General features: G+C 41.0%; 1 long non-coding RNA gene across 1 annotated transcript; it reads right to left on the reverse strand.

Annotated features, from left to right (window-relative positions):
- Positions 1 to 9,907: 9,907 nt before the first annotated feature.
- Positions 9,908 to 11,299, reverse strand: LOC136286085 (uncharacterized). The gene is made up of 2 exons (XR_010719743.1): positions 11,250 to 11,299; positions 9,908 to 10,805 (listed from the first exon to the last, which is right to left on the reverse strand). It is a non-coding gene; the product is annotated as an uncharacterized lncRNA (long non-coding RNA).
- Between the last annotated feature and the right edge of the window lie 5,332 nt (positions 11,300 to 16,631).

Below are 16,631 nucleotides of genomic sequence, written 5' to 3' on the forward strand. Positions count from 1 at the left end.
CTAACATTTCTTCACTCTTTTCTTCATTTGCAGCAGCTGCAGCAGCAGCAGGGCTCTTCGTGCCACAGCCCAGCTCTTCCACTGCTCTGTCAGCAGAAAGAGGGTGAAAAACAGCCTTCTGCTGACATGACTTAGCATGCCAAATTTTTCTAGCTATCCTGCAGCAAAGGGACTATTGCAGCCCCTGGGAATATGTCAAGGACTGTCAGAAGTGTGTCTAGGATATGATGGGAGCATTTGTAGAACATTTGTATGTGCTGAGCCAGGCTGGAGGAGGAGGGACACTGCTCCCCTCTCTCAGCATCCCTGCATAGCAAGAAATATAGCCCAGCTTCATATGTGCTGTCCCTGGCTTGGGGCTGTCCTGAACTTTCCTCTGGCTTTCTTACAGCTTCACCACTTTGGTGAGCGGAAGGACATGCTGAGATAGTCTGTGCCAGGTGCCTCTTGTAGACATGGGAATGACCAATAATTTAAAAGCAAATTAAAAACTTCATTTAGTTTTCTGCCCTTCACTTGTGGGGCCCAAATACACACACTGTAGCTGCCCAGTACAGACATTTTTTTCTCACTCCCCTTATGAGATATTGTACTGAGACATGTTGAAACTTCAGCACTTCTCACTCTGCTTTTTCTCCTGGACCAGCTTCTGCTGAGATAATACAGTTTCCACAGCCTGTCTGAGCCTGTATTTGTGTGCTTAAGCGTCTGTGTTCCCACCTCTCTCCACATGGCTTCCTGTAGCTACCAGCATTTGTTCCTCCCCCGAACAGGGGAGGGAATCTGGAGGTCATGACAACTCTTATTCCTGAACAATAAATTGGTGACAAAAAGCCAGTCATGCATTTTCTCTTCCCACACCCTCCTCAGCTTTGTAAACTCTTCTCTTGCTTACACCTCTAATGGAATTGGCAACATCAACTCCACCTTGCTGAGACTATGGATGCAGATGTGACTGACTGCTCCAGAAGGGGTAACAAGTGAGAACTCAGCTCTCCAAACTATTCTGCTTCGAAAAACAAGCTTTTGATGCAAATTCAAGGATCATAATATTTGCAATTTTTATAGTATTAGATTTGCTTTTATTCATTTTTAAAGTGGAGCAGTATTTGATTATAGATAATGTAGTAGAGGAAAACCCCAGCACAATCCCAGTACTATGACTTGTGGCAGGGTGAGATACCCTTCTGTAAACCATATTTGTATGGGAAGTTCGGAGCCTTCACTGTCATGTAAACATTCAGACTTCACTTTTACCGACCCCTTGTTCCAAAAACAGTGCTTCAAATGAAGGCATAATGCCAGCATTAATCAGGATTAATCCTCAATGCCCAGATGTGTTGCAGAGATTCTCAAGAATGTCAGAGCCTACTGCTCACAGCTGCCCCAAATGACTGCAGACCACTGCAATAGGAATGCAAACCTACTCTCACCTGATGGATACCTTCCTTGGTGAAGCTCGTGTGCCTCCAGCATCCACACCACAAATTCAATTGCACTCTTTGCAGACCTTGGCTATTAGCATTAATTAAATAGTTCACAAAAATATCTTGTTGATCAGAACTGAGTTTTGCTGACAGTATCCATGAGAAAATTGCTGTGCTGTTGCTTTCTCTATAAACTTTGGTCCAGTCATGAGAATAATCTGTGCACAAAATCTGAATAGGTCAATTAGTCAATTAGTCATAAATATTGAAATTATCTAACTACATTTTGGAAACAAACAATGTGTGCAAATGGACAAGGCCCACCAAACACAACAATTAGGAATAGCCACATGATACAGAAAAGTTGCCACGTGCTGGCTAGCGACCTGTGAACCCTCTGATACAGAGATGGTTTGATACTGGCCATCTATTAAAGAATCTTCTCTCAAAGAACCTGGCTGACACCAGAAAGTGGTTGAGGAACTGCCTACAGATAAAACAGCAATGAACAAGAATAGCAAGACACAACTTTTGTAAACAAATTCTTAGTAAAGTTAACAGAGAAAAAAAGACTCAAAAGGTGATCACCTTGCACTCAGGGAAGCAGCAGAATTAAATAGTGAAGCAGTTTTATTTCAAGACACCATTGCAAAAGGAAAAAAGAATGGCTTAGAAAATAACACCCCGACAAATAGCCTTTGTGAAACAGGAGACACAGCAGGATGGAAGCAAAGAGACCCAGGATTAATTCTGAAGAGATTCTACACATATTGGAAAGCCTGCATACTACACTTCTAGCTGGTAAAATAAAATAAAGCCCTCTGGCATTTAGAGTACTTGCATTTAGTTATAAGACAATTATGATGACTTCGACTTTAACAAGAAAGCTTAAAAAACTTTAAGTATGTCTTAAAAGGATGCAACATCAAGCCTGTTGTTACAGGCTGTACCTGAGTGAGTCAGCAGTCAAGGGGAAATGTTTACCCATATCTCACCAGATAGATGCTGTCAGGTTCTGTGATAAAGTCTAATTGATAAAAGAGATCTTTCAAAAAATTCTTATTATATTAGGAGGAAAGTGAAAAATTAAAAAAAAAAAATAGTGCAATATGAAATGAGAGAGCTCTCTTTGTTACTCTTTCCTGGTTTTTTTTCTCTCCACTTTCCTTTGGTGGCAGAGTCATCACTTGTGATGTACTGAATCAAATGTGGTGTAGCAATAGAGGCTTTTGGAGTATCCAGTATGAGATATCAGCAATTCATAACTGCCAGAGGACAACTCCTACATATGCAATGACTCTGGGGTCAGATCTTTTCATGTGCTGCAGAGGTGAGGAGTAAGAGTGAACTTCATCCACAAACATTGAGATTTTCTCGCTTTGATTCCTTTTTTTCCCAGCATGAGATGTTGAAAGCAATAGGAAAGAGCTGATGGAAAAATAATGTTTGTCTACTGCAGACTGAACTGCTGCAGCTCTTCATCTTTATACAAACCTATCTGACATCAGGGGCACAGGAGCTGCTGCCCAAATGTGAGGCACCAGCCCAAACTTACATCCTTTTGTAGCTGATGTTACTGAAAGTACTGTGGAAGAATCTGAACTAGTCTTTGAGATTTCAGACATGGGCATTTCCTGGGAAGGGCTTTCATTGGGGTGAATTGGTGTCTTTGCCTCAGCAACAGGACTCTGCATCTGCACCTGGAAGTCACATTTTATGAACTTATTCAAAAGATCTGACTCAGTGTAATAGTGGCATTTCTGTATTTAGAAATATATTTCTAAATACATGAAGAAATATATTTAATGTGTGGTTATAAAAAGTATATGCACAGCTTTCATATTCATTTAAGATTAGAACACCGCATCGAACAATGAAACGAAATTTTTGTACAAAGATCAGCTTTCTATTACACAAAGTAGTATGAAAAGGATTTTAATATATTCATTTTCATTATCTATTAAGTAGTATCTGTGAAAAATTATCTCCTGTCATTCCTTGAAAGTAATTTATTCTAATGATTTTTGGCATAGAAGTTTTTTTGTCTTACAATGTTTCAGAAAACTAGAAAACCAAAACCAAGGCTGCCTAGAGAAACTTCTGCCTGGGAAAATACTCTAAGCAAGAAAATGTTTTCTCCATAAATGGCCCTCACAGATTTTACATTAAAAATTAATCTTCTCTAGTTTAACAGGAAGATAAAAAGAAGATATTTTTGTCATTTGAAGGTACCTTTCCTAATTTTGCAAGGCAATTCTGAAATACCATCAAATTTAAGATTTAGCTGCAGAACAAGAGAAGCTTCACCAGTTCCATACAAACTCATCCATCCAATTGACTTCCAAATCCAATGCAGTGCTCACTGAGAGCAGAAGGGAAAAAAAAAATTCTTCAATAGCTTCTAGATCAGTTCCTAATAAAGGATCAGTTTCTAACACTAAGCACTAGAAATAATCTGAGAGGGAAAATATTCAGAGTGGATAAGCACTCTTCCTCTCAGGAGGAATAGAAAATTGAGTCAAAATAAGCATCTCAGATAATAATTAGGAAAAGTGACTCTGCGAAACACATACACTCAGTTCTTTAGGTTGCCATTGAAATGAACACGTTGAATAATTATCTTTGCTATGGAGAAATGCTGTGAGGCAATATTAGGAAAAAAGAAGTGAATACCAGGGATCCTGATCCACTTTTGCTTGTGCTAAAAATGGGATTTTACTGGGAAAAAATATATAATATCCTCTCTAGTCATCTGAACAGCTGTACAACTGATGCAAAACCAATTCCTTCAGATTATCACAAGGCTTGAATCTGATGTCCAGCAAAGTGGGTTCCTGTCGTGGAGATGGTGGACAGTGTGTGCCATGTCAAGAAGATGGCAGCTGGATGCATTCCTCCTTTTTCCACAGGAAGAACGGCAAGATACCTGAGAGTGAACAAGAAAGTATATTCCATAGCAGTGCTCAATGAAAATGCTTTAGACAGAGCAGTTGAAGGACTCACAGATTTCCACTTTACCTTTGCTTTGGCATTAATCCATTTTCCCTAAGGTGATGAAGAGTGCTACCCTTGGCATCACAGGATCAGGCCTGTGGCTGGACATGTTTGAAAATCACAGATTTACTGCCTGGCTCCTGGAGAATACCTTCCCTGTTTTCCCTTTAATACAAAAAGAGAAAAGAGCTATGCCAATGTATGAAACATCGTGGAACCAGAGAGAGTCTTTAGCGGGGTTTTCCAGTGAGAAAATGAGAGCACTAATGACTTAATTCACACTGGAGACACTACCTCCTCCTCTCTGCATTGTCAGACATAGATGTGATGAAAAGGCACAAGAGTCTGGCAGTGAAGAAGCTGCCAATGTGTGGTAAAAGTTTTCCTCTTAGCCATTGCTTGGGGTGCATGTATGTCTGTATTTGGGGGAGACCAAGGAGCACAGCATGGACAAATGTCTATGATGAGCTAATTAGCCTTGAGAAAAGGAGAGTGAGTGCATTTTTCCTGTAATAAGCTGATGAACTCTATCCTCTGGGAGAGATGAGGGACATAATCAATGAGGCTCCTAACAAGGGTCTTTGAAAGATGCTCTTCAGAGGAGGGGTGAAGAGCAGGGCTTTTACTGAGTCATTAGCTTAAAAAACAAGAGCTGAAAGAGCTGCCTGCTGCAGGAAAATTTGGTTCCCCTCTCATGTGTATTATATTACATGTAATAGGGCTTTGAAAGCATGTTTTCGGCTTGGAAGAATATCACAGTTTTTTACTAATCCATGGAAGAAGCAAAGCTAAAAAAAGAAGAAATATCTTTTTCTTGATAATTTTTCTTTATAGTAGCTCAAGTCAAACCCAAGAGAAGCTTTTATGCTGACCTTGGATGTAAGTCAAGCTGTTACAGGTTGATGGGGGAAGTTTCAATATGGGCAGGGTCTCAGACTACATCTTAGCTCTCTGCTGTTATGGCACATTGGGCACTTTGGAGCCCAATGACTTTGTTTTCTTGAATAACCACAATGAGAGGTTTCATCACTGACCCTTCTGGTGTTGTAAGTGCAGTGAGGTTAAAACAGAAGAATTTGCTAAAGAACATTAAGAATTTCAATGAAATTTTCCTCTCATCACAATCTGTGTGTATAAAAGTCCTTCAAAGGCCTTTTCAAAAGGACACTGGCAGAGGCTAAAGAGCATTTTAATGTTTCCTTTGATTTATTAACACTAGCTCAGTTTTTAATTTGCAGAAAAGAAGTGCTCCATTAATACCCACAGTAACATTTCACATTAAATCCTGTGACCTAATCTATTTTTAAAGAAACGAATTCCCATGCATTCGTTGACTTTTTCCAGGCATCACCAAGGCTGAAAACATGAGGCCTGTTCCTGACATGCAGCAAGGTTTCCTTGTATAACTGCACTGTTATCCTGTCTGTAGTTTTCTGCAATAATATCAGTGGGCAGGACTTGTTTTATGGCACTAAGGAAACAAAGGAGGATATTTTATCATAAAGGAAATTTGCATATTTTCTGCTATAATAGCAGAGAGAATTTCACTGGAAATTGATAGCTTCTGCAAATTGTAAAGCTTGCATTGCATTTGTGCACGCACACACACACACACACACACACACACATTCCTTTCACTTTGCTTCCCTCACTCTTATTGCAGTATTTCTTTGACTGATGTCCCTGAAAATTTCATCTGCTACACAGTGCTAGCTAGTGTGGTAGCACAAATAAATATCTACCTTCTTTTTCTCTGACCTAGATGTGGAAAAGGTCCAAAAGTTATCTTTAGCCTGATTAATCTAAGTCTGATCTGTTAATATGCTTCCATGGATTAAATATATATATATGTCATCTGAAATAGCTGAGGCACAGCTCAGACATCCTGTAAATGGCAGCACTGTGATGCACCTACAGTGGGTTTTGCTAAGCAGGCACTCTGCCCAGTGCTCTCTGATGAGGTTTCTGGGTCACATCTGAAGACTTCAGCGGCAAATGAGATTCTGGTTACTACTGATGGACATCTTTCCTCTGACTTAAAATTCGAGCTGATCTTAGAAACTCACAAGGGAAATATGTACTAAAAAGGGAGGACTCTTTAACCTCTGCCTCTGCGTGGTGCTGGCACAAGAGCCACAACAATGCAGGGCACCAGAAGCCCCTTTTGCAGCTGGGGGTAGTCTCCATGGCACTGTTGCCTGGGGAAGCAATCCCAACCTCCCAGACATCCCACAGCGCATAGAGGGGCTGCCTTGCAGCAACAGACAGGTCAGGGGACATCCAGACTGCACTATCAGCAATGTTCATCCTTGGAGCAGCCCAAGAAGAGGCTGCTTTACAATTGCTTTATTCTCCTCACCACAGCTTGCTCAAATTGTCTTTTCAAGGTTGTTCAACCCTAATGTTCACACTTCTGTTTTCAAGCTGTGGTTAGGTGACCACAGGGTTACACACTGGTGCCTTTTGCAACTGCCTCATGCACATCTCACTTCTGGCCACTCCCTGGGGTGTTCTAGCTGCCCTCCCTTTTCACTGGCTATTCTCCCTTCAGGCTGGACAGAGAAAGTGAGCCAGGTTCTCTGTAAAACAAGGAAGATGGAGAAAGAAACTTACCTGCCAACTCCAAAGCACCTAGAGAGCTGCTCCCCAGCTCAGCCACACAGGCTTGGGAGGTTCTCTATGAGCTGATTAAAGGGCAAGAGGGTGCAGCACTGTGTGCGGGGGGGGGGGGGAAGTGCAACTGGAAAGTAAAGGGAGCAGGTTTAGGAAACACCTCAAAAAATACCAGAGACTTCAAAAAAAATCCTAAAAGCAAAAGGAGAACTGAAAACAGAGAAAGGATCCTCTTGCTCACTTCAGTGGTTATATGAGTAAGACAAGCAGATCTCCACCTCTCCAAGGATATTGTCACCAATTGCTGTTTTTAATGAAAATTGCCTGGCAGATCCCCAGTATCAGCTACTCACTCAGAGAGGCTTTTCTATTATTAGGACAGTCAGCTGGGAGAATGGCCAAGGCTTATATTACCTCCATTATCAACTAGCTTTAATGGTACTGGAGAACATCTTTGATTTTTGGAAGTATAACTGCATCCTTTGGACACTACTCCAACATTCCTCTGTTTCAAGAAGTCAGCACTGGCCCCTCAAAAGAAAAAAAAAAAATTAATGAAATAATGAAAAATCAAGGTGTGAATGACCTTAATAGACTGCAAGATCTACTTTGGCCCCAAAGGGATTGGCTGAACGTGGAATAATGGGGGTGTGTCCCCTGGAACCTCTTCTTAGTCCTGCTCTGTCTCATAGCAAACTTTTTGTCCTGCATAGCATTATCTCATTTATATAGCCCCATGGGAAAAAACAATCAGTTTCTCCCAAAAAAACCTTGCATCATCTTTACTAACTTTTCCTGTCTCATGGGGGTTTACACAAGCAATTTTAAATTTAAAAACAACAAAGTCATTCAGCAAAGAAACCATTTGCTACAGAAAGCACCATTCAGCTTTTTGGTGTTGAATATACAGGTGTTTATCCAAGTTATAGAGCATACTTGGTTGAAGAGTTCCTGAAACCCCATTGTTCCTGCTAATTCCTGTAGAATTGTTATTTTCTAAACTACTGCATCTCTGTTTCAGAGTAATGGATTACTGGGAGATTTTTTTTTTCTCTTTTTTTAATTATGTGTTTCCAATTATGATCACTGGGCTTCAAGGACAAAGGATTTTTTTATTATTATGCTTTTCATGCATCATTGGAGCACCTAAAGAGCTTCCAACAGATTCAGAAAATCAGGCTGCCTGTAGTGAATGAATTCTTCAAAAACAGTGATATTATTAGCTCTTCTGTGTCATTGAACAGACAACCTAAATGCTAAAACCAGAAATTTCATTAAAGATTAAAGAAATATCATTTCACGTTTCACCTGCTCCATTAATATCAAATATGAATTCTATCTTTCATGACAGAACTGAAGTGCAGTGTAAGATTTCAGATATACCACTATTTAATCTCTTTCAGAGAAAGAAAAAAATGTTCAAAATCCTTGAAGAGCTATGTCTGAGCATGACAATATGCTTTGTCTGACCATTTTAAGTCACTAAAGAATATCTTGGCTTCGTGATTTTTCAACAGCTCCTGTTCTTCATGCACCACTTGAAATATGTTAATGGAGACATAACTTTCAGGAAATGCCAAGCATTCATTCTCAGAGCATAAGCTGAAGACTTCTCTGTTGGAATACTCAAGGAGTGAGGCACTCAAAATCATTAAGTGCTTTTGGAAATCTCAGTCTTAAGTATTATGATCAAACTACTTTTACCTGGAGTTTTTCCTGGTCACTTACTTGCAGCTCCATCTTTTTCTTTCTTCTCACAAAGACTAGTTTCTGAGCAAACTCCTGGCCTTTTCACCAGAGGCCAAAACCCCTGGGGATATGGTGAGTTGTATTTTATATCTCTGCAGTAAGAGGAGGACTGTAGAAGTTGCCTTAGCAGGAAAAAGAAAAACTGGAAAAGATGCCTCTCAGACATTTTTCTAAGAGCAGCATCCTATAAAAAAGGCAAGTTCAGAAGGTCATTCCAACATGTTAACGTTCCCTATGTACCTTAGAGCAGATTAAAAAGGACACCAAAATCTTCCGAGAAAACACATGCCCATTGTTTCTGAATAATTTTCAACAGAGGCTTTCAGAAGATTATCAATATTCAAAGGAGTAACTCTCCCACAAAGCAGAGTGTAGATCTCAATTTTGTCCCCTTCCTGGAACTATGTATATAAATATTTGTCACATCAGTTCCATTGTCCTCTAGCAGGAGCCATGGGGTGCTCTACCACAATTCTCCATGTCACCATTCTTTGCACTTTTCCTGTGTTTTGGAGCCCTGCTTTTTCCTGTGGCACGTCCTGGTGTCAGCATAGAGCAGGCCACGAGGTTTGCACAGCCGAGAGGACGAGCTCCCCCTGGGGAGAAAGGAAACCCCCTGACAGCACCATGGTACTTTTGAAATGACTGAAGTTTCTGCAGCACCCCTCTGGAAAACAACACAGCCAGGGTTCCTCAGCCAGCCTTTCCCTGCAGATATCCTTGTGCTGGCTATGGCAGAGCTGTACAGCTTTCCAGTCCACATGGCCTGTGCAAGACATTTAGTCTCTATTTTAAGAAAAGAACAGCACTAATAAATAAAATGGGAAAAAAGGGTAAAAGCATGCATTTTTATGAAGCCACAGCCCCAGGGCAGCTTTACAGAGTCTCTGGTGTGCCAGGAATGGCTTTTAATCTCTGCTGTGCTTTGGGAAGTGGCTGCCAAGCCATAGCTATGTAGGACCTGACAGTCTGCTCCTGCTGCTCCTCCCTGCCCTGTCCCATGAACACGAGTCAGATACCACCAACACCCCCTTTTCTCCAGCCCTCCTTGAGCCAGGGTAGAGCTGAGCCCATGGAGGTTACCCCTTGTTCCAGTTTAGGCTTTCCTTCACAAGGTGGGTGCACAGACAGCCTGGGCACCAGAAATCCACCCTGGCCCCCCTTCCCTGAGCCTGTGCAGCCCCAGGGCAGGCCCAGCTGTCCCGAAGTGCTCCCAGCTGCCGAGGACACACGGCTCGCAGTTGCCGGGGCAGTTCAGGCAGCAGTGCCAAACCCGCAGTGACAGGTTATTGGGCTCCTACAAACGTTTGTATGTTGTTTACTGCTCACACTGAAGTGCCACATGGGCTGCAAGCTGTTTTCTCTTGCCTGAGAGCTCGGAGGGAGACGACCCCAGCTGCCTGGGGAGCAGGGACTTCTTCCCCAGCTGCCGAACAAGCAGGGCAAGAGCACGTTTGCTTTTTGTTTGTAGAAAACTCCTGGCAGGGATGCATCAACTTCATCTCAGCTTCTCACAGAAATTTCTTTCCTCTAGGTAGTACATGAGGCAAAGATTTACAGATGAAAACCCTCTCAAGTGTACAGCCTTGAAAAAAACCCAACCAGATCCCAGCTCCCTGACGTTTCAAGGAGCACAGGGATTTTCCCATGGTCGATTTTCCCAGTTGATCCTGAACAGATATAAGCAGTCCTCCAGCAGCAAATGACCTCCACAACATTTGCTCCCAGTCGAATTCTCCTTGCTGACCTTCAAATCCTTTTACAAAGATTCCTGATATTCTCATTGCCCTGCCAAAAAGATTGCTGGGATTGGCAAAGGTCTGGTGAGCTGAGCAGGCAGAGGAGAGCAAGTGCAGATGAGTTCCTCGATGGTCCCAACTTACTTCTTAGCCCACTAATTGCTCAGCAGTGCAAACAAGTGGAAAACAAACAGTTCCTGTTGAAGGAGGGCTGTGAGCAAACCTAAATTATTTGGGAAAGAGAATCTCTTCAGAGCCCCCTGTTTTCCTGACAGAAAGCCAGCTGAAGAATTGTAATGGAAGGAAAAGTAGTTTCTATACTGAGACTGCTATCATCAACACAAATTTGAGGTTATCCAGAAATTGTTTCACAATCCCTTAAATAATCTTTTAAATCCTCCAACAAACCTAATATCATTCAAGAATGTATTACAAAAAAGATTTATTTTATCAGCATCAGAATTTTTTAGGACTAATAAATTTAACCCTCAGTAGAACTATGGCAGTTATTAAAGAAAACTGAATTAATATTTTGGTAGTCTGAAAAGGTTACATTAAAAATTTTGCTGGTCTGGCAAGATTAAGTCATGGGAAACATTATGGATGGGAGCAACCTGATCAAAATATCTCTCCAAGCAGACTAAACCTCACTAATTCAATAATAGTGGCAAGTTCAAGCAATTCAATTCTGGTACAAGCTCAATCATAACAACAGCAGGGCAGATACAGCAGCGTTAACCTCTCTGTGCTGTTCTCCAGGCAGCCAGGCTCTCAGATGACTCAGCTTGAAGTTACCAGAGCACAGGTTTCAGTGAACCGTTATCATGATTCCTTGATTGATTCCCAGGTGTATAAAGCCTCAGGGGGTTGTCCCCTTCTTGGGCAATATGCAGGATCCATTTGAATAATCACAATTTAAACTGCAATTCTTATTTAGGGCCCCTTCTCATGTCCAGGCCTGGGACTCTGTCCTTGTGTACATCAAAGGTTTGAGGATGGCAGAGATGCTTCCAGGAGTGTCTCTTTCCCTCCTGAGAAGGCTCCCCTGTTCTGCCATAGAAGTTAATAATTGGGTACAGAGGAAAAGTAAAACAGTCTCTGAGGGTAATAAATATGCAGTCAGGAAGGTATAATTTGTGTGTAGGGAATTCATGCATAGACATTCATTTCAGGTCAATACCTAACTGACCTCCTTTTAATTCAAAAAACATCACCCTCGTTGGTATTTCAGTGAGATACCACATTGGAGAGAACCCAGAAACTCTTTGATGCTTTCTGTCCTTTGGAGAATGGCTAGAAGGACAAACAGACACTCTGAAATGCTGTTGGACTTACTCTTTGGAACCACTGTCAAAGGACACATTTTCATAATTGATCTAGGAGACTGAATTCTTTCCTTTACCACTTGAATCTGTATAACCCTCTGTAGATCTGGCAAAAACCAACTTTTGTAATTACATTTTCCAAAGCAGAGTAAGCTGAAATCAATAATTAAACAAAAATTATTTAGCATTAATTTGATTGATTTACTTTGCATTTTTTAATGTAGACTTACTGAAAGTTGACATAATTTATGGACATCTCCTTCAAGCATGTCTGGTCTAAACTATAATTTAAATGAACTGCAGAAAAAGATTACTTCTATAAGTTGAATCAATATGTCATGAATTGGCACACAGCATTAAGCAGGGTAAGTAAAATTGGATAGAGCAGTTATATATCCTAGAGTGCAAGGTGATGGCTGTGTTCTCTGAACATCAACATTTGCACCTTCATGAGTGCTGAAGAGTGGGACAGGTCTGGGTAATTCAGTAGTCTGCCTCTATTTTGTGAAAGGAATAAACATCCTTACTTTACCCTGTGGTCTAAGTCTGGGTTGCTCTGAGGGACTATATTTAAAAATCTAATACATGTTTTCTTCCCAGAGAAATATTGAGTTTTCATGGGTTAGGATGGTTTACTGCTCACAGATGAATATTTTTCTTTTTCCTTTTTTTTTTCCTTCATATTCAGAACAAGTTACTTCATAGTGGCTGGCTCTAATAAGTTTGATAAAGCAATGGCATAGATTACTCAAATTTTTCACATACTTGTATCTTACTGAAAACGAGCACTTAGCCATGCCTGAAGAACCTAAATCATCACTTATCCAATTGATTATCAGTATTTACATTTGTCTCATTATAAGCATAGTCAGAGACAGTTACATGGTATAGGGCCCTCTTAAATTAGGCTGCTTCTTACACCTGTTCTAAAATCCAAGGTACACACTGCGGTGCGGATCCTGCACCCTTTTCTACAACAAAGCAGGAGTTAAAGACACATTCTCAAAAGGCAGAAAACCTGGCTCAGTGTCTTCCTTGGCTTGGATGGACTCAAACTCCTATTTCCCAAAAAGGTCCATTTTGCATTTTTTTATTTGAGCATGAACAAGAACAAAGACTTAGATGCAAGGATTCACATGCTGAGATGTCCTACTCTCTTGTTATGATAATCTTGTGCTTTCCCTCACTGGAAAAAATTTTGTTTAGGTACCAGCACTGTCTTCAAGCCCTTTCAAGAAGTAGAAGGATTTTAACCAGAGACTAACCATGACCTCAATAAGTGCCCTCCCCACTGAAGTATGAGCAGAAAGGGATATGTGGAGATATAGATATAGATATAGATATAGATATAGATATAGATATAGATATAGATATGCTCATATTTACTGTAATGAGCAAGCTTTTATGTAGTGAGCAGGTATGACAACAATGCACTGAAACATGTGCTCTGGTAACTTCAGGCTGTCTGAGTCATCTGAGAGCCTGGCTGCCTGGAGAACAGCACAGAGAGGTTAACGCTGCTATATCTGCTCTGCTGCTGTTACTGTGATTGAGCTTGTACCAGTATTGAATTGCTTGAACTTGCCACTATTATTGAATTAGTGAGGTTAAGCCTGCTTGGATATGCCAGCATATAGAACAATCACAGCTGTGGCTGCAATTTAGACATAAACTTTGTGGGTTCAGGGGTAGTAATCTGTGATGATTTTTCTTCTGAATGGTTTGCACATTGATGCCTTCTTGGTCTGGTGGTGACTGCTCTCCTAGACTCATCACTGTGGGCCAGTCCAGGTCCCAGGCTCTGCACACCAAGGGATTTCCATTCTTCATTTCTGTCCTTTTACCAGGCAGCAACCAAATTTCACAAAACCCCACTATTAAATGATGACTGTAAAGTCCACCTGCCACAGAGGGTGCCTGTATGTGTAAATAGAGGAGGGAGGAATCCTGATGGGAGTCCACTGAACAGAAATCTGCAGGTAGGAGCTGATTTCTGTGAAGAGGCTGTTGGGCTCAGTACATCCCTGTCCTGCTGAACAAGAGCAATGTTATTTGAGTGAACAATACCAGAGGGTGAGAAAAGAGGTGGCTGGAGGTAGCTGAAAGCTGTCAGGGGTGTGAAGAAATCCTCACTAGCACGTACACCCTATGAGCTAGGATAGCAGCCACAGAGAAGACTTCAGCCTACATCTTGGAGCAGCCTCCAAGTCCTGGTCTTGTATTTAATTTCAGTTCAGAAAGCTTTTTTAAATATATTTAAAAGAAAGTAATTGGAGACTGTTGTATAATATGTGTTTTGGATTGCAGAGAGACCCTAAATGCTGATATTTTCTAACTTCAGAGTGATTGAATTATCACTCTTTAAAACACTCTCTTAATATACTTAGTGAATGTAATTAGATTGCAGAAGCTTGCTTAAAACATCATCACAACGGCATCACAAGTGGAGATGTTCAGCATAATAAACCCTCATTTCATATCCCTCTGTGCATCAGCCCGACGTGCTTTAATTCAGATTCCCCCCATAATACCCACTGTTGATCCAATCACTTTTCTGAGAGATAGCTCTGACATTCTGACAGCAAAAATGGCAATGTTAATATCCTATCATTGTCAGCATCAGGGAAATATCACAAGAAAGAGATGCAGGGCTCAAGACAAAATGCAGTTGGGGGAAGAGGAAAGGTAGAAACAATCTTGTTTCTTAACAATCTTGTTTCTTTTTGCTCCCACTCATTGTGTGCTTGGCTAAGCAGGTGGGCGGGGAAAAAAATAGAGAAAGTCTGGAGTCAAAATATCTGGAAGACAGGAGTGGAATGAAAACCAAAGATGAGAACTACCTTCTTCCACCAAGACACATTTGATCTTGACATGCATGAAGCAATTGAGGCCAAGGTGGGCCAGTTCCCATGGCTGACTGGGTCTATTGCTGCCTCTGCTAAAACTGAAGTGAATATTTTTGGTATCACCATCTGTGATGAAGACACTTGTCACTAGCAGCTGGATGCATTACATTTAGGACACAGAATAAACAGGGCCTGAGCAGGTACCAACCCAAGTACTAGCAGACTCCCATTCACTTCCATGCCCATAGAGTACTAGTTCCTTTACGGATTATGCTTTAATAAGTTAATAAATTAACTAGTTCCTTTAGAGAAGATGCTTTAATAAGTTAATAAATTAACCAGTTCCTTTATAGAGGATGCTTACATCTTCTCACTCGCTTCTGCAACCAGTATATGAGCAAGTAGATAAGTCATTTTCCAGGATCTGAGTCACACAAGAAAAAACTTCCCTAATTCATCTACTGGATTTTTTTTTTATTCATTAGCTTTATGTCCTAAGAAAATGGTGCCTTAGAATCACAGCTTTTGAGCTCTCTGGATAACTGCAATCAAATGTGGTGGCAAGGTCCATGTTTAAAATACTGTAAAAGAGATGTGAAAACTAAGATCTCATGGAAAAAAATTAATCCCTTCATCTCCCTGATGAAGAGTTAGGCAGATTTCAGGTGTAACACATACTTACAACAATTTCTTGCTGTGCAGCTGGCATGTATCTTGTCCTCAGAGTGAGTTGTTACAAGGGACAGACAAGGAAACTGAAATTACTGTAAAGCAGGGAAGGTTTACCAGTATAAGTTTTCATTTCTCCTTGCCTGTAGAATAACTGATCTTTCCTTTCACAGACTACTGAAGGATCCTGCCAATGGCACCACTTGAAGACGAAATAATGAAAAGAGTCCATCTCAATGCCTGTTCAGCAAAGAGGCAATCACTCTAAGTAAGCCTGTGTTGTTCTCCCTAAGCCTTTGACCACCTGCAATGCCAGGTAAAGAGGTAGTCGGTTATTTTTGACAGAAAATAAAGGGCTCCTGGAGAGGGCTGTCAATAGCTCACTAGTGCAGGCAGCAGCCCTACTGCATGAACAAGGAGGACATGTGATACCCTAAATTAGCTTTTCTCTGGTACCAGCAAGAGAGCTGCTTTTAAACAGGCTTAAATCCAATGCCTTAGGCATTCACAAGTCTTGCTCTTCCCAGATGAACTAGACCAAGATGGAGAAAACATGAAGAAGTAAAGTGAATAAGAGTAACATGAGGGAGACTGACACTACATGGGGATGTTTCATTACCTTCAAACCATGCATTATTTACCCCAAGTGTTTATAGTTAATGTTTTATTTCAAAGAAAGGGAAACAATTTCAGGAATGAGAATACTCAGCTGGTGCCTGTAAACAGCCTTAAGTCTACCCTGCAGTGACACCTTGAGGGGAAAACATTAAAAATACATAACAAGAATGTGCATTTCAAATCAATGCTGAAAAAACAGGAAGAACAAGACTACCTGGATGGACAGCTGCCTGTTCTTCTGGAGCAGCTCATCACAATGTAGGGCTTGATGGCACCACTCCTGACAAACAGCTTTAAGTTGTACTACCTCTCAACTTCTCTTGTACACATCCCATATTTCTAGTCTCACTTGCCTTTCCCTTTTTCCTCTTCTCCAGAGGAGATAAAATTATCTCATGATTTTCAGAAATGGATCAACATTTGTTTTTTGACATTACTTCTCAACTAAAAATGATCTTACACAAAACAGTGGGGCTTTTTTTCAGAAGAGGCCATTTCTTATTCCTTGCGTCATAGAAAAAAATTGCTTAGCCTCCTGGAGAGTAATGGAATGTCCCAGGGTGACCTGGAGGTGGCTTCCTTGTGGGAGCCTGGCAGGTTTGGTTGTGGGGTCTCAGTGTGGTGGTTGCACCGATAGTGGAGCTAACTTGT

This window comes from Chamaea fasciata, unplaced genomic scaffold (assembly GCF_029207755.1).
Source record: "Chamaea fasciata isolate MVZ Bird 193981 ecotype frontalis unplaced genomic scaffold, bChaFas1.0.hap1 SCAF_2, whole genome shotgun sequence".
Taxonomy (NCBI): domain Eukaryota; kingdom Metazoa; phylum Chordata; class Aves; order Passeriformes; family Sylviidae; genus Chamaea; species Chamaea fasciata.